The sequence below is a fragment of the Dermacentor silvarum genome, chromosome 5, assembly GCF_013339745.2.
Source record: "Dermacentor silvarum isolate Dsil-2018 chromosome 5, BIME_Dsil_1.4, whole genome shotgun sequence".
NCBI classification, from domain to species: Eukaryota; Metazoa; Arthropoda; class Arachnida; order Ixodida; family Ixodidae; genus Dermacentor; species Dermacentor silvarum.
In genome coordinates this window covers 127,704,715-127,726,985 of record NC_051158.1, presented here as the reverse complement: position 1 = coordinate 127,726,985, position 22,271 = coordinate 127,704,715, and the positions used below count along the sequence as shown (strand labels likewise).

General features: G+C 48.3%; 1 long non-coding RNA gene across 1 annotated transcript; it reads left to right on the top strand.

The window, feature by feature from the left end:
- The first annotated feature begins 1,235 nt into the window (after positions 1 to 1,235).
- Positions 1,236 to 21,846, top strand: LOC125945998 (uncharacterized). The gene is made up of 3 exons (XR_007467305.1): positions 1,236 to 1,349; positions 8,757 to 8,845; positions 21,738 to 21,846. It is a non-coding gene; the product is annotated as an uncharacterized LOC125945998 (long non-coding RNA).
- The last annotated feature ends 425 nt before the right edge of the window (positions 21,847 to 22,271 follow it).

Sequence of the window (22,271 nt, the reverse complement as noted above, 5' to 3'; positions counted from 1 at the left end):
TTATGCAGACGGTGTGATAATTTACCTGTTAAATACTGCTAAAAATTGTGGCCTCAAAAATAAACACTTTTATTATCTTGTACGCTTTCTGAGTTTGAAGCAAAATACTTTGTCATTGAATCGCCTTTCTATTCGGCATAAAAGAACGTAGTAGTGGTTTTGAGTCTCTCAGGTTTCGACCAATCACAACATCGAACGAAAAAGAGGTTTTTTTTTTTTTCAGAAATTTCGCTACCTACATACTGCGACAGCTATTTTCGATGTAACGAAGGATTCATATTTTTAATCAGAAATATATTAACTAAATAACTTGTTGAAGAAACGAAGAACTACAAGTTCTCAAAAACTCTACTACCTCCCTCTAAGCAATCGGGACGATGCCCGCAACTGCATATACGATGTCTCCGGGGTCGCTCAACAGTTTACCTAGTCATCGCCGGGATCCGCCCAGTTAATGATTTCGCAATCTTCTGCACAGGCCTGATTTACGAACAGACGTGCCAAACTTCGCGAAAGAAGGCATATAACGATACCCTTTCTTAATGTATTTGTGCTAATGAGGGCGTGTATTTCTTGCCCTGAGAATATGAAGATGACGTTTGTTATTTTACTGTGTAATACCGTAAAAACCAGAGCTGGCAACCGGTACATCTGCAAGTGTTGTACAGGTGATACAAACAAGCCTATTCGTTTTATGAATGCGGCCTCTTATACGAGATCTTCCATTGTATGAGCTCTTCGGCGAGACAGCAACAGCAGAAACAGAAGTCGCGTTCAGCAAAGTATGACAGGGTTTCCTACAGAGCTGCGATAAAAAAAAAGAAAATCACATGCTGCACAGTTTGTTTGAAAACTTGTTGAAGTGAGAGACTTGCAACACATGTTCCGTTAACTACTGCGGATAAGAAAAAAATTAGGCGGCATATTCCGACTAGTTGTGGACATGTTGAACAAAAAATGATTTGCCTGAGTAGTCAAAAAACGTTGTCTCCACTTGGCTGGCTTGCTACAACAGCAAGATTTTTTTTCGGGGAGGGGGGGGGGGAGTGGGGGGGGGGGGGGCTCAAGTATGTTTATAGTGGAGATCAGAGCCATTAAAAAGGGGTATGCAGTGTTATGCACCACTGAATACCATCAAGGTTTTTGAACCTCGCCGTAGAATCGTTCAACAAAGGAGGAGCTGCACGTGTTTTCCTCTATTCTATTCGTGTCTTTGCAGAACCGTGCTCTGTGGGGCTCTCTTACTTCTTCTACCATACGCTTCGTGTACTTTATTGGGAATTGCGATAACGATATGGTACAGAGGATGTGATCCAGGGCTGTCAGGTGCCATAAAGAGGATTGACCAGGTAAGCATTTTGGTCCGGCACTTTATCTTGGAGTACTAGTCTACTGCTCTGCAAGAGGCGGTAAACCATTTCAAATGGAAACTCTAGCAAAATATCGATAACAACGTATCTTCTTCGATAACGAAGAAACTTCTTTTACATGTTCTGGTCGGCCCTATGGTCATCTCTGCCAAACGGTACGACTGAAATTATTTAATTTGACAGGGAATACATTTTGCTGCGACAGCATTCCATTGCTCGAAATTGGGTTTTCTTGTCCGTTCGTTATGCTGACAATAGCTGCTGTCATCAAAGATGTTAGTTTTTATTCGCAAGCCCATCTCATCATCCCGGGCCTCAAAATCGCCATAGCACAAACAAAAATAAAATTTTTCCAGGGCAGCGTCTACTTGAATTCAAACCCATGTCATCGCAGTAATGTATATTTCAATATCGGACCTACTACCCACTTTGCTATGATGAAATTTCTTCTTTTTAATGATTGGATGCGAGAACAGTAGCCCACTACAAGCAATGAATTTTAGGTACACACACAGTTATTATACAGGCCAGCAAACCACGTGCAGCTAACGAAAACATTCATTGTGGTGAAGGTCCTTAAGCCGCATACACGCTATGTATATATGCCTTACTTTCCAGAAAAAAAAAAGAAAACTCTTTTGTTGATCGCGGGGTGTCTTCCATGCACATCGCACGTTCTACTTTTCCAGCGAATATCAGACCAACTAATATGGACATATCACATGGCGGATCTTCGGAGTTATCTAAAGCCCATAGACAAATTGAGAGGAGTGTTACATCAATATCTTTCTTCAAGGTTCTTAGAAGGACAGAATATGAAGTGTTTCATGGTCTCTTCACGTGAACTAAGCGGCAATTTGTTCACCATGGCACACAGCAACCTCTCGCCTGCTGCTAGGTCTTAACTGGGAGGGTTGCTGGGTGCACTATACAAAAAGCGGTGGAGCGCCTGGCGCCAAGTACAATCGGCGTACGTGTTTGAATACATCTTGGTATCCACATATCAAAAGAGAAGGCAGTAATTTTCTGCAGGCGGTGCGTCAAAAAAATATTCTCGACACGCTAAAACAAACCTTTATAAAAAGGAATTTGTCAACAACTTTTTAATAACACATGCTAGCGACATCTTGCACTTCACAGAGGTCATTGTTGCTACCACGTCGGGAAGATACGTGGAAGATATTGGACAAAACGAAGCTGCAACATCAATCGCGAGAACGTATCGTCAGCCCTACGTAGGAAGAATAGGTGGGAGACAAGCTGCATGATAAACCACAGGACCAGGCCTGGGCAGCGCCATTCATGAGGGACAGACAGACAGACAAAAAACTTTATTGGTGGTCCTGAGGAAGCGCTTTAGGGTACCTTCCTTTTCAGGGAGTCTCCGTAGCCGTCGCGGGCCGCACCCACGTTGGGGTCGGAATATCGTGGTCCTCCGCCCTGTTGCAGGCCCTCTGGACAGCCCGTAGTTGCTCTGAGAGGTAACCGCTCTTAAGGGCTGCCTCCCAGTCCATTAGAGTGGTAAGTGATGAGCTGCGTAATGCAGGGCATTGCCAGAGCATTGCCAGAGCATATGTGATAAAGAGCAGTACGCCTCCCTACAGTCTGGACAGTGGGGTTCTACATTAGGCGCGAAGTGACTGAATCGGCCCCTGGAGGGGAACGACCCCGGTTGGAGCATGCGAAAGGCCGACGAGTGCGGTCTAGTGAGTTTAGGATGTAGTAGCGGAAAGGCCCGCCGAGCAAGTTGATAATGTAAGGCAGAGCAAGTTGATAATAGAAGGTGAGCAGCCAATCTCTGTACAGTCCTAAGTCGCCACCCGTGAGTCTACCGGAAGCACCGCGGTGTGTAAGACCTCGCGCACAGTCATGGGCCAACTCATTGGCGTTAACAACCTCAGAGTGCAGATTGATTCCCATATGGGCCGGGAACCATTTGATGATATGAAAACCAGCAGCCTTCTCGGTCCCGAGGATGGCCGCCGCCTCCTTTGAGATCGAGCCGAAGGCGAACGCTCGGGCTGCAGACCTAGAGTCTGTAAAGTTATGGGGACGTAGAGGGATATAGCTATGGCAACCTGCTCGGCTACTGTTGCAGAAACCTTCCGCACGGATGCTGAGTTAATCAGAGTGCCATTGGAGTCAACTGAAACTACGGCATAGTGATCAGAGCGCCCGTACTTGGTAGCGTCAGCGAAACATGCAAAATTCGCAGTGGCCGCAGCCACTTTTAATAGGGAATGAGGCCGGGCTACCCGGCGCCCTACATTGTACTGAGGGTGAACGTTACGTGGCAGGGGATCTACCTTGAACGTATCTCGGACCATGGATGACAGGGCCGCGTTGCGCTCCGTGATTTCCTGGCGACCGCATCCAACAGATTCGAGAATGCGTCTCCCCGCTCGCGATAATGAGAGTCGTATTATTTCGGCCACTCTTTGGGCCTCGATCACCTCTGACATGAGGGAGAAATATGAGCTCCAGAGAGAGCTGAGGAAGCACTAAGTAGTACCTGTATCAAAGTCTCAAGCAGCAGAACAATTGCAGCACGTAGATAATACAGGGTACAAGAAGCGTTTTGCAGGCACCAGCATTCGACAAAAGATAGAAAGATTCCGTCATTTTGAAGACTGGCCTATCTACTGTACTTCAAGCACTTCTGCCGTCAAATGAGAATATATATGTTCTAAAACGGCGAGAGCACCACTCACAGGTATCGCAGATTGTCTTCCGCTGAATTCCATCATGAAGCGGTGGCGTAATGTACCACATGCTGAACAAAAATCTCGATAACTTTTCAAAATTACCATTGCGGGCTATGCAAAAATTGTTGCACTATTTCTGGTGGTACCGCGCAAGAGGAGCACTGAGCAATTAGTGCAATGTATCGTGCTCCACACAGACTCGGAGCAGCGGCTGCTGTGCATGTATTTTGGAGGCGTGAACGACCAATACCTTAGCGGACAAGGATGACATAACCGGGATCGTATTAAAATTGTTCTTGACAGGATGGCGTACTGTTCGCGTGCAATTCTCCGTTGTCATGCTCGGGTAAGCAGCGTCGGTGGCATAAATGATTCGTACAGGACAATGATGATAATGGGCCTCAAACATGGTACTTACCCACAACAGAGCGTGAGATCAGGTGGTTGGTGTAAAACTTCTGTGAAACCTCGACGACGTCAATTCCAACATCCACTCACCAATGTCCAGCATCCAATTACCGGCAGACGGCAGTGGCCGAGGAGTGCGTGCTTATGAAGTAGTAACTTATCGCGAATGTTCGTCGCGGCAAGGACCATTCATCGATTTGTAGGTACAGCGCATTCTTGCACAGCGTTAACCAAAGGCCACCGACTGCTGCGTATTTGCCGCTATCGTTCAGGAAATTCACCGCGGCCGTGCTGCCGCAATCCCATTGCACGCCAAATTGTCTACCGGCAAAGTAGGAACAATGCATGAGTGCATCTTCGTTCTGCACAATAAAAAGTAGTATACTGGTGCCTAAAACGTAAAACTATTCAGAACGCTTTAATTGCACTCTCCCTACGACAAATTTATGTAACGCCTGACGCAAGGATCAGGCGGCGACCCGCCGGGTTCTCTGAACCGCCAAATCAAAATATCTCCTCATTTAGAGAAGGCCACGTTTATTTGCATTCAAGGCCAATGACATTTTTTTTTTACTTTGACGGGTTTTTCTTATCTAATTGGCTGACAAAAGGCGAGCAGCACGCAGAAGTGGAGAGGAATTCGAGAGCTCAGCTAGGGCAGTGGGCACTGCAAGCACATTAACTCATGAGGAGGGTGGTACCGACGTCTGTGATTGGCCCACTTTCCATTGCTGAACTTGCGGTCACTGATCAAAAATCGCGGTGGCCTGCAACGGAAGGTAGAAATGCCACTAAAATGCATGATCAGCGTACAGGAGTTGGCGAAACGCTGTCGTCATCATCAACATCATCATCAGCAGCCTATATTAGATGCGAAGCAGCTTATGGCGGGGCCTTTGTCCGTCCCTCCGTCCCGCGGCATCCCTCATCCCCACAGCGCATGCGCGTCCCCTCCCCCTCTCTCTCCTCTAGGAATCCTCTACTGTACGGAGCGGCGCCCGATTGCCACACCCCCACAGTGCATGCACGTCCCCTCCTCCACTCTCTCCTCTCCTACGCTCACCCCTTTCTCTCCTCTAGGAATCCAGAGCGGCGCGCACAACAGGTGGTGCAACAGCTGCATACTCCGCTGGGCGCGCCACGGTAGTTCCGCGGTATGAAAATGACGGAGCGCGCGCGCCTCATTCTCTCTCCTGTGCAGCGCCGCGATGAGCGCTCGGGCCGCTGCCGCAAAACCATCTCCCGCTCAAGCTAACCATCTCCCCGATGCTTTGCATCCACACATGGTTCCCTTTAGCGGGAAATGGAGTATTTTTTTATGTCCACTGCAGGACGAAGGACTCCCCCTGCGATCTCCAATTACCCCGTCTAGCGCTGATTCCAATTGGCACCTGCAAATTTCCGAACTTCATCAGCCCGCCTAGTCTTCTGCCATCCTCGACCGCCCTTCGCTTCTCTTAGCATCCGTTCTGTAACTCCAAAGGTCCACCGGTTTTGAAGCGAAATATAATTTGCCCGCCGTATCTCAAAGCGCTTAGCGGGTACCGATGGAACGCCACGGAACGAGTACACCATCCGCCAGCTAAAATCACGATTTGATCAGTCGCGTGTGTACGCCTTAACAAGAACGTGTTTATTTTTAACCAATTTGAGACCCAGTTACGACACGGCAGTGCACGGCTACGATGGAACGTCTCCATCGATGCCGAGGGCTACCTCCACATTGTGGACCATTGCTTATTTTCACCTCCGCGATAGCCTTGAACATCTAAGGAAAGTTGTCAAAGCAGTTATGTTATTGCCTCAAATGCCATATCTATACCTAACAAGTTTCCGATAACTGGGCCACAGAGCCAAAGAAAGCTTTTCGGTTCAAAAGCCCAGAAGCCGATGGACTCCCTCACCGGGTGCCGAAGTTACCAAAAGGCGCCGCTGTGTCCGGCCGGCCGCGCGACGCGCGGCGCTTTCAGAAGCTCTGAGAATTGGAAAGCATAGGCACTTGAAAATGAGCCGTCTGAAGAACGCGATCCGAGTCTTATCTGTGACTTATGTGGTACTTTAGCGAGTGGCAATGCACTGCAGTCGATGGTCGCTGAATATAGTGCTTATTCGGATGGGCTTTACTGACTACACATTTCATAAACAACCACCATGACAAAAATCTTGCGGAAACTATCTGTCGGTGACTGTCGACCGTAACGGAACTCGCAGTGAAAGAATGTAGCAACACAGCGTACTGCCACCGCCGAAGCGTCTCAAGTATGAGGCGTGTATTGCATTCGGACTGCTCTCTCTCTCACTTCCCTCTGAATACGGTGCGCCACTTAGCGGCACGTCCGCGAAGTCCGCGCGTAGTGCTTGTCTGAACATATAGTGAGGCCACATTTTCTGAACATATATGACGAGAGTTCAATCCCGCGCATCGCTGGATAAATTTTAAAGGACTTCTTTTGTCGCTGAAGAGCCGCACATGCCCGGTTGGGCATAGCCAGTTACTCAGGATGGCGTGGGAAGCTACAGATACAGCCAAACAAGCATGCCGCCGAGAGGTTACGGTCGCAAATTGTGCTGATTGCTTTAAGACATGTCCTACGTTTGGTATAGAACTCGGTTCTTTCATTACAACTGCCCTATGTTCTACTCATTAGACCCTGGACTACCCAGTCACCCAAGCTGGCGTGAAAGAGGCTACACACAGACAGACAGACAGACAGACAGACAGACAGACAGACAGACAGACAGACAGACAGACAGACAGACATGTATGCCGCAAACATGGTCATGTTGCCAAAAAATGTTAAACCCTCAGACTAAACCACAAACAATTCACATAAAGGAGAGAGAGAGGTTGCAGCGATGACCAAGGCGCTATTTCTGATTTCCTGCCGAAAGCATGGCTCAACACACAAAACTGCTGGCCTGCACAATAAGGGAACACCACATTTTCTTTTCCATATCTCGCTCAAAGGGAGCAACCAGCTGCAATTCAGAATGTTACGGCAAGTGACTTGAGCGTGTGTGTGGAAGTTCATTGGTGGTATACATATATTGTGGCTGCTAACGTAATAAGCAAGTTTCGATCTACCCAAAAGACAAGCCTTGTTTGTAGTGTTGTATATGGAAGCGTTCGTCATATGCTAAACATGCAGCTATGGGTACAAAACTTATAGATTCGAAGCATCTTTGGCGCTCGTACTGTCGGCGTCTCCTGTCGTAATCGTTGTCGTCGTCGTAGTCACGGTAAGCAAGCGGCTCATGCTCGCGCTCGGCACGCGTTCGTGCCACTGCTCCTGCGTCCGTCGTAGTCTTCCACAGTTGGCTGCGTTGCCGTTTATCATTCCATCGTAGAATTTCACTTCTCTTCTGCCGTCCTAATGGGGAGGCCGCGTTTACGGGTTTATGAGCGATTGCTTAAGGCAGTATGAGCCCATTAGCGGTGCATCACTGCAGGCTTTGCACCTCCCAAGGTTTCACGTTAGTGGAGCTGCATTTCGCTCAATGGGTCATTCGAGCACCGTTTTTTTATTTTCATTGTCGCTGGATCATTAGCATCTTTCGCATGAGGGTTTCAATCGCATTGCGGGAGCGAAGTGATCCTTGTAGGCCAAACGCAGTGGGGCTTTTCCCCTGGTCATGTCTTGTAAGGCCCTTCTAACTCCATCGCTACTTATAGAAGGTGCCTCTGTATCTTGTTCATCACTACTTCGAATGAAAGTAGCTCGGCTACTCTGGGTACTGTACGGGTCATTATAGAATTCTTTCACTGTTTTTACTATGTCATCGAAATTGCTGAAGATACTACCCTGCTTATCGCTCAGTTCGTACATCTTGCCTCGTCATATGCCAAGTTTTTTTTGTATGAAATGTATTTTGCACATATAGACCGCATTGTCTATAGCGTTGAAATCCGACAAAGCGCTACAATAATGTGAAATGAGTGTCGTTTTGTTACGTATTATTCATTTTGGCATTTATTTTTAACTTTATTAGAGATGATGTAAAGGCAATGACTGCCGCGCTTCAAGAATCTGATATTTGCATTTATCGAAATTTCGCCAGCCATTTAACCAGCAGTTGTACTCCCGCTCTTGTCGCGTTTTCAATACGAGCTATGTAGACAGCAGGCTTCCAGGATTCCATAAGATTTCCTAATGTTTGGGATTTCTTTATTCGTCCTGCCTACGGCTATAGCAGTGATATAATATGTAGGAATTACCAATCATCTTAGACCTTAGGACCGCGATTTCAACCTAATATCATTTCTAATTTTCAGATTATACCACACTACATAAATACTGAACTTGTAAATATACCCGGACTTGCAGGACTCTTCTTGGCTGGTGTTGTAAGCGCTGCAACAAGGTAAGGAGATAAAACAGCGGACTATGCTATTGGGTTATTGTAATGGAGAGGGACAATGAATTTATTCAGAATGCACAGCCACTTCACCTGCATTTGAGGAGCAAGATGTCCTGCTAGGAACGGTATATTTTTGGAGGCCTTGCGTATCAAGATCCACAGTGGCTGAATCTCCTATTCCTACATTTCTAGGCAATTAAATCTAACTTTCGTACTTGTCCTACTGATTATTGCGCACGAGTAGCACCGTTAATGGTTCATGTACCTATTATTATTTAGTTCAGTGAAATTGTTTTGTGTCTCCATATGTCTTCGTATGTTTTGTTCTCTCCGGCTAGACGTTTTTACCATGAAGTCGTGGCGTACTGTATCGTTTCTCAAAAATGTTGCGTGATAATCATCGACAATTGTCAATGCAACCGACCAGCCGAACGCTGGTAGGAATCTACGCGATTTATTAAATTAATAACGCACCTGAGGCCGTAGATATTTTTGCAGTGAGGACATTTCGGTAGAGATTGTATTTCCATCGCGTAATGCCGCGAAGAATAAAAACGTCAACCAGTACATTTCTAGTAGTGCCTCAGCCCTCTCCTACAGCCGGCAACGGTTGAGAGGAAGGTAGTCCTTTCGGAGTGCACCACCAGAGCATCAAAACTGGCAGACTCCGCCGACATACCCTGCTAATCGCCTACACACACAACGATATAACGCAAACGGACGTTCAAAGAAAGGAATGTCTACCTTCGCATTGTCGGCCATTGTCCTACTTTCATAACTACCCTAATAGTCCCGGCTTCTTATTGTATTTTGGCGGAATATTAGTGTTAACGTTGAAAATGCCACAGGTAGAACTCGTCCGTTTCTGAGGACTACGTTCACAACAGATTTTTAGTCTATTATGTTAACGCGCCGCCCTTTGGGTGGGCGGTGAACGCCCGAGTGCCGTCCACCTACCACGAAAATGGCCAAAATCGCCAAAGAAAGCTATTCGCTTTATAACTTGTCCCTCCTACGTCACACCTAGGACCAGTCATTTACAGGGCGTTTCCTGGTCCTTAGCTTTGTAGCGAGATAAGGTAAAAATCCTTTGACTTTATCTTTGGCTACGCTTCATAGCATTTCGTTTGATCATCTGGCCCTTCTTGTATATGTGCCGTTGTTAAGCATAATCTCTTGTCAGTTGTTAGATCTCTATTTGATCAGGAATGCCGCTTCAATATGTAACTTTATGTGGTGGCGTGGAGCAGAGGTAGAACACCAGACTTCTAATCTGAAGGTCCAAAGTTGGAATCCTCGTACCAGTCCACTCTATTTTCAGACCAGGAGTAGCGCCTGACACCGGCAAAAAAATATCAAGAGCCAGTGGGGTTATGCTAGTCCAGCCGCAACAAAATTAGGAAGGCCCACTGGGCTTCAGCGCTCTCTTCTTCTCCTTAAGCTCTTACACGTTGAGCCGACAATGCCATTAACTGGAGGCGTAATTACATTAACGGACAATAACAACATTGTGTAATTTAGGACCCGGAATGTGAACTTGTTGCTGCCACATCAGGTGTGTCCATGTATTCGGTAATGGGGCAGTTGCTAATCTTAGTGCGCGTGAAAGACATAGACCAGAGCATCTCATCAGCAATCCGACTTTATGCAGATTATTGTGTGTTATAGAAGATGGATGTATGGGTGTAAAACTTTAATTAAAGTACTGACGTACGTGCCTCAGCGTGCAGCGGGCCGCCCCCACGTTGGGACAGTCAGGCCATGCCCGACCGCCGCATCGTGGGCCCTCTGGACAGCCCATAGTTGCGCCCCGGCATCGGGGCTCTTGATAGCGGAGAGCCACTTGTCCTCATTGATTCGTTCCGTGCCTCGCAACGAGGGGCAATGCCAGAGCATATGGTCTAGGCTAGCGAAGTCATTGCAGTGCCTGCAAGAACTACTGGCATAAGTGTCGGAATAAATAAAGCTTGTGTAATAAAGCCGGGCTGGAATACGAGCCTCTTTGCAATAATCTGAGAGTCAATGCCTGCGCTCTATTTAACTTCTTGTGAGGAAGGGGAAAGTCTCTCCTGCCAAGATAAAAGTGCTGCGTAATTTCGTTATATGTTGTCGGTTGATCTCCGTTCTCCACCACTGCGGGCCGGCCGGGGAGTTCCCCATGGTGGCGGAAAGCGAGACCTCGCGCCTTGGAGTGGGCCAGCTCGTTGAGGTTTGTGGGGCCTCCCATAATGGATCCCATGTGAGCGGCGAACCACGTGAGAGTGTGGGTGGCGATGCTTTTGCCGTCGATGATGCGACAGGCTTCCTTACACACGGCGCCAACGCTGAAGGCGCGGATGGCTGCCCTGGAGTCGCTGAAGATGTTGGCATGCTTCTGGTCCAAGAAGGCCAAGGCAATGCCCACTTGCTCGGCCGCACATGACGATGTGCTGCGTTAACGTTCAAACCCTGTGGTTGATAGACACTACTGGGAAGTTTCTGCTGTTGCCATATTGGGCTGCGTCAACGAAGCAGCTGCCGCCGGGGAGTTCTGTCGCCCCGCGTAGGAGCACCACCAGCCCTGGCCTTCCTTCTTTCCACGTTGCTCTGGGGATGTATATTGCGCGGGGCGGGGGATATGATGATGTGGTCTTTCTGCTCTTTCGGAAGGCCCTTGTAGCAGTCTTCGACCTTAGCCGGGGGGACGCCCATCTCTGTTAGGAGTCGTCTGCCCGCCGTGGAGCCGGAGAGTCTGAGAATATGTGCCCTTCTTTGTGCTTCTGCAATTTCTTCCAGTGTATTATGAATACCCAACTGCAGAAGTCGTGTGTAGTTTGGTAGTCCGAGCGCGCTCTTGATCCCCCTCCTTATCATGGCATTTAGCTTGTCTCGCTCGGCCCTCTTCCAGACGTGCATGGCCGCTACGTACGTGAAATGGCATAACAAGAAAGCTTGGAGTAGCCTTATCAGATTCTCTTCACTCAGGCCTCTCCTTCTGTTAGCTACCCGCTTGATTAGACCAATGACGCTATCCGTCTTCTTTGCTAGTTTTGAATAGTGATGCTATTTGTGTCCACCTCTTCGAGTGTCATTCCCAAGATTCTAATGGACGCGACTTTGGGAATCGGATCTCCGCACTTGATGTAGAGATTAATGTCGATTTCAGTGGGGGGTTTCCAGTTCTGTGGCTTGCGGCGCTTTCTAGTTGGGCTGTAGAGAAGGAGTTCTGATTTCTTTGGGGAGCACCAGAGTCCCGTGTCCGTTAGAAAGCGCTCTGTAGTGTTGACAGCTTCGTGGAGAGCGGCTTCGACTTGACCGTCATTGCCTCCCGCGCACCAGACAGTGATGTCGTCCGCGTAGATTGTGTGACAGATGCCCTGGATCTTGCCTAGGTATCTCGAGAGGCCAACCATTGCGATGTCGAAGAGGAGCGGTGTGATCACTGACCTCTGGGGGGTGCCTCTTCCGCTCAGCTCAATTTTCTCTGATTCCAAATCTCCAGCCTTGAGGATGGCGGATCGTTTGCTTAAGAAAGGCCTGACGAAGGGATTGAAGGACGAGCCCAGGTTGAGTTGGGAGATGGCGTCGAGAACGAATTCGTGACGGATGTTATCAAAGGCCTTCTCCAGGTCCAAACCAAGGATGGATCTCGTGTCCCGAGTGCAGCGTTCCAGGATTTAGATCTTGATAAGCTTCATGGCGTCCTAGGTTGAGAGGCCTGGCCTGAAACCTATCCTGTTGTGAGCGAGAAGGTCGTTGGTCTCGATATACTCGGCAATTCTGTTATGGATGGCGCGTTCGCCCACCTTCCCTACACATGACGTCAGTGAGATTGGGCGGAGGTTGTCCAAGCTCGGCGGTTTACCGGGCTTTGGGATGAGTATGACCTTCGCCACCTTCCATTGTTTCGGAACAATTCCCTCCTCCCAAATGCGATTTATCTAATCTGTGAGAAACTCTACCCATTCGTCCTCTAGGTTTCTGAGAGCCTTGTTGTTAATGTGATCCGGGCCGGGTGCCGACCTACCATTGAGGTCGTGAAGGGCGCGACGGATTTCACTGACTTGGAAAGCCTCGTCCAGCGCTGAGTTCTGCTTCCCTTTGTAAACTGGGTATGCCGCTTCATCGGCCACACTTTTTAGCGGCAGGTACTTCTTAGCTAGCATCTCCAGCACTTCTTCCGAAGACGACTTCTTGGCTTCGTGGAGCGCTTTAGCGAGGACACTTATCTGGTTTGATTTGATGCCGGAGTCGTCGAGCAAGTGTTTGATAAGATTCCACTCCCTCCCGTGCGCATCTGCCCGTTGATTGAATTGCAAATGTTGTCCCATTGCTGCCTAGACAGGGCTCGGCAGTGCTCGTCGACCTGTTTGTTGATCTCGGCTATCTTTTTCCTGAGCTTGCGATTCAGGCGTTGGCTTTTCCACCTTTCGAGGATTGATTGCTTGGCCTCGAGTAAGTGTGCTAGCCTGCTATTCATTTTGTCTGCCTGCAGATCCGTCGTTATGGTTTTGGTGGTGGAGCAGACATCTTGCAGAATTAGTTCGGACCACTGGACGAGGCCTCGGGCTTTTCTCCACTGAGGCGCGGGCCTTGTGAACCTCAGGAAAATTGTCCCAGTCAGGGACCGAGAAGGCCTTTTTTCTTTTCTGCTCCACTTGTAGGATCGTTGCCGCGATGTAATGATCGCTACCGAAGTCTATGAGCAGATTCGACCACACGGCTGAGCCAGAATTTTTAGTATAGGCGAGATCCGCGACAGAGTCCCTGGTCAAGGAGGTGCCGCGTCTGGTGGGAAAGGCTGGGTCCGTCAATGGAGAAAGTCCCGTATCTCCCGCCTCCTGCCACAGGCGTCTGCCCTTGACCGTGTTGTGCGGGTAGTTCCAAATGTGAAAGGGGGCGTTGAAATCGCCGGCCACAGCCAGTGGAGAGTTTCCGGCGAGTTTCGTTGCCCTAGTGATGATGGTTTTGAAACGTTGTCTGTGATCGTTCGGGCTGCTGTATACGTTAAGTATAAAAATGCTAGAGTTGTTGGATTGACTTGGGATGACATCGACTAGGGAGCTCTCCGTCTTGCTAGGCCGGACCCCTAGATCGTGTGCGACGAAAGTGAACTTGCTGTTGACTAACGTGCAGATTCCTGTGCCGTCCCCACGGAGAGCAAGAGCTTTGTATTCCTGGAGTGAAACCTCATCAATCAACGTTTCTTGCAATAATATAACATGCGGCTTTTCTTTGTGAGTGCGAACAAACTGGTGCAGGGTGAACCTTTTATGGTGGAGTCCCCTGCATTTCCACTGCCAAATTCTAAATTGAGTGTGTGGCCCCATCTTTGCTGTATAGAGCGCCTTCCGGCGTTGCTACTAGGGTCTCGAGGGACGGAGGTCCGGCGATGTGCAGTGGTGGCGTCGTAGGTACCGACGCGCCATCTGGCAAGAAAACGGGACGTACGCGGGTCGACGACCTGATGTCCATTTCCTACACCTTGGACTCTATTTCTGGATTTCTGTTTTCCAAGCATTGAATTTTGACGTTTTGTGCGTCTATCTTCAGATCAACTATCAAAACTCGCTGATCCACTGCAGAGAGTCGTTCGTTAATCTTCTGGATCTCGAAGCATATGGAATTCAATATTTCTCTGATTTCGGACTTGGCTTTAGCCTGTACATTTTCGGGCATGCTGGGAACGGCCTTTCTTTTGGCTGGGTTTCCCGGGTGGCTCGCCTCCACGACCATGGTAACGTCTGCTGGTTGGGGAGAGGGGGCCCGCAAAGGGGTTGAATTCGAGACTTAAAAGGAGTGAGGTTGATTAGCCATGGGAATCTCTGCGGGTTGGGGATAGGGGGTCACCGAGGGGGTTGAACTAGGGACTGGAACGGGGTGAGGATGATTAGCCTTTCTGAGCTCTGCTATTTCGGCTCGCACTGACTCGATTATGCTGCGCATCTCGGCATTTTCTTTCCTAAGCTGAGCTATTTCAGACGAACCATGCGCTGGCGCCGCACCCCCCGTTACCTTTTCGGCAGGTCTCCCTCCGCTCCGCACCCTGTATGCCCAGGTGGTGCCTTGTTTCCCAGGACCGTCTAGCTCCTCGAACCGGACCCTGTTCTGTGGGCCCCGGGAGCGCCCGCCCGATCTGGAGCGGCCTCGGGATCTGGACCTGGAACGGCTCCTGGACCTCGAGCGGCTTCTCGAGCGGGAACGCCTGCTCGAAGGTCTAGCCGGTGCGCTGCCGGCGCTTGTTTGTGCTGGTGATGGGTCTCGATTTCTGGATTCCGCATTTCTTTCCCTTATCCTTCGTCGAACAATGTACGGGAGTTAGAATCTTTGCTTGCAAATCTTGTCTGCTATGGCATGCGGGGCCCGCAGAGGCCGCAAGTAGGCGAGCAGGTGTGGTTCTCGTCGGGGTTGTTGGCCCCACATTTCCTGCATAGTTTGTCCTCCGGCGTTGGGCAGAGGTCGGCTCTGTGACCTAGTCTACCGCAGACATAGCAGCAGTCATGCTGCCTGAGGTACAAGGAACACTTGACTAGCGCCGAGCCGTAGAAAACGAAGTTGGGGACCTTGTAGCCGTCGAAAACGATGACTACAGTTTCGCTATTCTTGATTCGCTTGGCTCCCGGGGCTAAGGGATTTCTCTCATTGAGAATGCTTCTCTCCAGGTTGGCCTGGCTCTCCGACACATCAATTTGACGTATTACACCCTTGTACGTGGCGTGCGGCGCGGCTTCGTAAGTGCTGAGTTCGTACTGTTTCATTTCCAGGGTGATGCAATTCATTTTAAGGTAAGCATCTGCCTTATTGTGAGACGCGGTGCTGAGGAGGAGGATGTTTTGCGTTGCCTTGGGGCAGACGATGTCGTGGCTAGATTGCTCGGACGTGAGTCCTGCCGCGGCGGCGACGGCCCGAAGCCGAGCGGAGCCCGTCTTCTGAACATCAAGAACCCCCCCCCCCCCTGCGGCGGGCGATAATCTTCCAGTGTTCCTTCGGGAGCTGGGGCATTCGCGATGATTTAATTATCTTGTTCTTTAGGCTAATAGGCTTCCCGCTGCCATTGAGACGCTCGCGATGCCCCTAGCTGCTTGCCGGTTCACGGGTGCTGTCGCGACGAGAGACGCGCAGGGCGTTTTTCTTGACAGCGGCGGAACGCCAGCCATGCTCCGCACCAAACTCTTCCGGAGGAAGATCGTCTCCTACCATTACAACAACCATTTGCTCTGTCATGACGAGGCCGGCTGGGCGCGGGACCAACCTTGCCCGGCGAACGCTGGTTAGGCCGTGCCGTCAGGATGAAGAGAGCGCGGCGTCACGGAAGAGCAGTAGTTCGAAAAACCAACGAAAAGGCCACCCACCGTTGAAAAATTGGTATCCGTGGGTTCCTCTTGTCCTTATGCATTCGTTGACGCAGAAATCATCGAGATCGAGAAGAATATCTCACCAAAACTATCGAAGAGAGCAGGAGCCGATGTGAGCACGACCATACTACTCGGCGCCTTCTTCTTCTTCTTCTTCTTCCGTATTGTAGAGGGAAATGTTTAGTTTAACGGGTGACGCATCCTTAGAAAAGGACCTGATCAAGATCATTTTATGGTGTGATAAAGATAACTTTAAAGAAAACCCTTTAAATGTAAAAATGTTCCCTTGAGGCGCAAATGTAATTTGATCAAATTTAGTTACTGCTTAAAAATGAAAACATTCCTATACTCGAAAATTTGAAATATTGTCGTAATCTTCCTAAAAGAACCCAGTTTAAATAAACATCTTGAAATGATAAACTCAAAAGCCAGCCGATATTCGCATTCTTATTTGTAGCACCTTTAAGCGGCCGCCTCAGGAAGTTTGAGCAGTGTTGTCTATAACCAACGTGTGGCCCTTTCTGGAATAAGCTGCCATTATTTGGAATACCCATTCTGTAACTAAAATGATCCACCGATTATCTACCCTACGCCTCGCATGGCCTGGCGAGCTCCACTTTTGTTATCATAATGTCAACTTGAATATCTCATAACCCCGTTTAGTCTCTGATCCACACCACTTTCTTCCTGTCTCTCACTTTGCGCCTAACATATTTTTTTTCGTTCCATCACCTCTTTGCGTGGTCCTTAACTTGTTCTCGAGTTCCTTTGTTAGCCTCCAAGTTTCTGTTCCATATGTTAGCACCGGTAGAATGCAATAATTGTACACTTTTCTTTTCAACGGCAGAGATAAGCTACCAATCAGTATTTGGTAATGCCAGTCGTATGGACTCCAACGCAATTTTATTCTTTTGTAAACTACTTTCTCGTGGTCAGGCTGCCCTGTTAGTGATTGACTGACCTAGATAAACATACTCCTGTGCAGACTCTAGAGGCCGACTGGCGATTATGAGTTCTTTTTTTCTTGCCAGGCAATTGAACATTACCTTTCCCTTCTGCATATTATTCTTCAAACCCACTCCTCCACTTTCTCGATTAAGGTGCTCACCCACTTTGCTGCAATTTGTCCCCAGTGTTGCTGAGGGATGCCGGGAAGGTAAGCACAGTCGAGGATGGCAGAAAATTAGGTGGGTGATTAAATTATGAAATTTTCACACCCAAGTTGGAGCCAACTCGCTCAAGAAGGGTAATAAAAGATCGCTGAGAGAGGCCTTCTTTTTCCTGCAGTGGACAGAAAAATAGGCTGATGATTACGATGATGATATGGAATACCTACACTAACGTACTTTAACGTGATAGCGTTAAGGGTCCCGTATCGCTGAAAATCCGGCATCGGTGTCGGCGTAAGCATTGGCATCTGGCAGAAATAATCATGCTGAACGACATCATCCCGAACCACCCCGACCGGTAGGGCCCTTCGCGTGGCGCAAGGTGTTAGTGAATAGAAATTGAATTTCTCAAAGTAAAATCCGTCAGAAAAATCGTGAAGTACGACTTAACCACAACCTACAGACATGACAGCGTCGGATTGTAATTTGAACACACGAGAAAAAAGCTTGATAAGCAGTCAGGGATCCTTGAATGCTAGCGCGTTGCAATCTCAAAGGCGAAATTCAGATGGTGTTTCGGTGTACTTTGGTCCTAGGCAACAGTGAGGGGAATATTGAAAACCGCGCTTTTCTAAATTTTGATCGGGCCCCATGTCACAGAAAATGAGGTGTCAGTGTCGGCGTCAATGGCGTCCAATAACGCTATCACGTTGCACTCTCAAAGGCGAAGCTTAAGCGTACTCCGAGTTGTTCATTAACAAGCTTCCAGCGGTTAAAAGTTGTGTGGCACGTTTAGCCACTAATTCATGCCTTCGTAACTTTGGTAATGTGTGAGACCAAGCTAGTTGGCAAACCATTATAACAACAGCGCCACAGCGGAGGGAGAATAGAAACGAGGAATGAAAGATAACGTGTTCAGTTGCGTGTTGTGCAAGTGTCTTGACTCTGAAGCCGCATTTTCGGGGGGTTTGTTGTTTGTTTATAACGTAACGGGCGCGTTACCACCCTCAAAACTTGTTTACCTTCGAGTTCATGACAAACACGTCACCGCTTCTTCAATCTTTCGTTTCTCAACCAGTTAGCCTATGACAACTTTGACATAAATCGGCCGAAGTATTAGACACCTTCCACATTCTAGTCCTAAAGAGAGAATTAATACTGATAACATCGGAGAGATTATGTTCAATGCTGCGATATTCAAGTCATTACTCTTCCGGCGACATCTGTATGATACGTACTCATTATGCTGAATTGTTCACTGACTACACTGCGCAGGGCATCTATCATAGCGCATCGCGAGATTTGACTGACACGTGTGATTGTTACTTAATGACAGCGTCGTTTCATCTCTCTATTGCTCTTTCTTTTCTCTTTTGCACCTTATATTGCCCTCTGAGTGCATGTAATAATCCTAATAATGTAAATAAAAAATATCGTATAGAAACAGACCACCGACCATCCGCCAGGGCGCCTGTTTTACTCCAATTCCTTTCTCATTGGCTTCCCTCTTCCAGATCTCTCCAACTCAGCCAAACTGCGTTCGCTCAGCTCACTCGAAAAAAAGTACAGCGCTGCCAGTTCTAACGGAGAACCGCTTCTTTTATGTGCTACACGTGCACGGAAATTTTCATTTTCCTGCGTCTCTCTGAGCCATTTTCATAGGCTGCACAGATAATGCGCCAAGTATTCGTGTGCAGGCTTTCTATGATCACACAAGTCAAAGTTAGAATAAGTGACGATGCTTGCCATAGACTCCAATTCGTCCTGCCTAATGTCACGGGGGCCAGCACGGATAGCAGACTGGCAGGATGAGGCTTGGAATGACAGTTCATCAAGTCAAAAAATGAGGCGTGGAATGACGGAGTGCGTCAAAAATAAAAACAGCGCGCCACAACGAAGGAACTACGGCTTTCTTTGCTTTAGAAAGTACACGACTTGCAGTGGCGATAGCCGAGGGGAACCCCTGAGTTCGCATTTACAATTTGTTTACAAACTTTTAAGCTTGTGGATGCTGATCTTGCTCTGGCATTCTCTGCGGCAAGTGTTTCCGTTTGCTCATTTTTCGCTCCAGGAATATCACTGGCCGCTGTCGCAAAGCAATCCACGGCTTGAAGCTAAGCATTTCGACAGAATTACCTGTCTGGTTGGGAAAATTGATTAAGACTTAGAGATTGACTCCAACCAAATAAAGAAATTTACTAGCCCGACGTTTCGGAACCAATTCGGCTCCTTCTTCACGGGTTATTCTTCGGAGGTGGCGGTGTGCCGCTTTTAAAATGTCCGTCGTAAGAAAGGAAAGGAAGGGGGAGAGAGCGTAAGGTGCGGAGACACTTGGCAGGGCACCTGTTCTAGACAGACAAAGTAGGTGGTGGGGGTGGGGTGGGGCCTCGGCGTCGCTGGTCGGCTGGGTTGACTGATGCTGGGCGCCCTTTAGTCGCGCCGAGGAACGCGACGACACACTCGACGAGAGAACCCCCTTGAGTGTAGACGAGAGCTGCCGCCTTCTCGAGCTATGCCTGTCAAGTACCTACTTCACCTTCCGAGGCAGCTACTACAAGCAGGTGAAAGGAACTCCCATGGGGGCCTCAATTTCCGTCACCATGGCTAACCTAATTATAGAAAATATCGAAGACAGAACTCTGAGTACTTTTTCCCCGAAGCCAAAAGTTTTCCTCAGGTACATGGATGATTGCTTCTGTATCGTATCGCAAGTCGAAAACCTGCAGAACCACTTAAATTCCATAGACCCGGATATACAGTTCACGTCGGAGCGCGAACAAAACGGATCGTTACCATTACTAGATGTACAAGTTACAGGACCCAACGGCAATCTAAAATTCTCAGTCTATCGAAAACCAACCCACACAGGCCGCTACCTACACTTCGCATCCAACCATCCGGCAAACCACAAGGCATCGGTCATAAATTATTTATTGAAAAGAGTCGAAACTCATTGCACATTGGAATCAGACCAAAAGAAAGAAAGGAGAACGGTTCTCAACGAACTCAAAAGGAACGGCTATACAATGGAATTCATTGAAAAAACAACCCGACAACAAAAAAGAAAAAACAAACTACGAGACCTCCAATCGTTGACTCCCCCTCGACCACAGAAACGAGTGTCCATCCCATACGTCAAAGGTACCAGCGAAGCTCTCAGCCGAATATTGAAAAAAAGAAGGCCTCAAAGTCGCGCATAAACCGATGAACACTTTGAATATCCTCATTCCTAAACCAAAAGACCGTCCACCAAAAGAAAAAGCTCAAGGCATCGTCTATAAAATCAGCTGTGCCGACTATCCGGCGTCGTACATCGGGAAACCAAAAATCTAAAAGAAAGAATCAGACAACATGAAAACGACGTCAGAACATTCAACCGAATACGCAGCACCGTCGCCGAATATTCCGAAGACGCCGACCACAAGATTTCTTTCCAAGAAACCCAAATCCTTCTAACAGAGACAAACAGGCGAAAAAGGCTACTACTGCAGTCTTGGCACATTCAGAACACGGCGGGCAATATAAACCGCGTGAAGGGCACCCTTCCTTCTTTGTATGGTCATGGCCTTGCAGACGCGACGAAGGGAAGAAAGGACCCCCCGCTCTAGGTCAGCAACACCAAAACAACTCCTCCCCCCCCCCCCTGTCCCTCGTCAACGCATTCCCGCGACTAAAGGGCGCCCAGCATCGGTCAACCCAGCCGACCAGCGACGCCGAAGCCCCCCCCACCTATTTTGTCTGTCTAGAACAGGTGCCCTGCCAAGTGTCTCCGCACCTTACGCTCTCTCCCCCTTCCTCTCCTTTCTTACGATGGACCTTTCAAAGGCGGCAGACCGCCACCTCCGAAGAATACCCCCTAAAGAAGGAGCCGAATTGGTTGCGAAACGTCGGGCTAGTAAATTTCTTTATTTGGCTTGAGTCAATCTCTAAGTCTTAATACACGGCTTGTAACGCCAAGCTTTTGTATATCTGCGAAGCAAGCGCGAAACTGTTGAGTTTAACTGCTTCTCTGTATACTTACAGAGTTGTATAGTATGCTGGAACTACTGAAGCACTGGTAAAGGCCTGAAAATGCTTGGCTCACAACAATAAGTCAGATTTGAACCCTAGTGGTTTAGTTTCTCTGACACGGCTCTTTTTGATGACGGAAAGTAGGATGCATTACCTGAAGACACGCGCCTGGTGATCCGAGTAGAAAGAAGCAGAAACCCCGCCTCAATGTATCTGGTTCTCTCGGCGTGGCTGTATTTGTTCATCTTACCAGGATGTCTCTTTTTTTCAGCATCAATGCTGAGGTGAAAATTGATGTGGCATGTTTGCAGTATTTTGCACGCATTTTACCCCTTGTATCGTTCATAAGTGGTTCTAACAAACTATGCAAGATGCAGCAGTTCTATGTGAATGCATTTTATTGATGCAAGTCTTGACTAAAAATACTTTCCTGCTATCTAGCACAATATCATCCGCGATAAATTCGCAAGCAGCAATCCTCTACATCGACGTCATCTCTCAAGGATATAAAAGAGCAGACGAGCACGTTTTGATGATTACACGTACCACTGGTTAAGTATTCACCTCTTTTTGTCTTTGTGTCTAACTGACATATCTCTCTAAGTAATTCACCCGCCGTGGTTGCTCAGTGGCTATGGTGTTGGGCTGCTGAACACGAGGTCGCGGGATCGAATCCCAGCCACGGCGGCCGCATTTCGATGGGGGCGAAATGCAAAAACTTAGATTTAGGTGCACCTTAAAGAACCCCAGGTGGTCCAAATTTTCGGAGTCCCCCACTACGGCGTGCCTTATAATCAGATCGTGGTTTTGGCACGTAAAACCCCGTAATTCATTCATTCTCTAAGCAATTTATTTTGTGAACAATAATTTTAATACACCTTATGAGTGGTCAGGAATCAAGAGGTCTTCATCTATTTCATAACGAGGTCCTGGACCACTTTTTCAACATATACCTTGTAGTAAGGAAACGTTGCC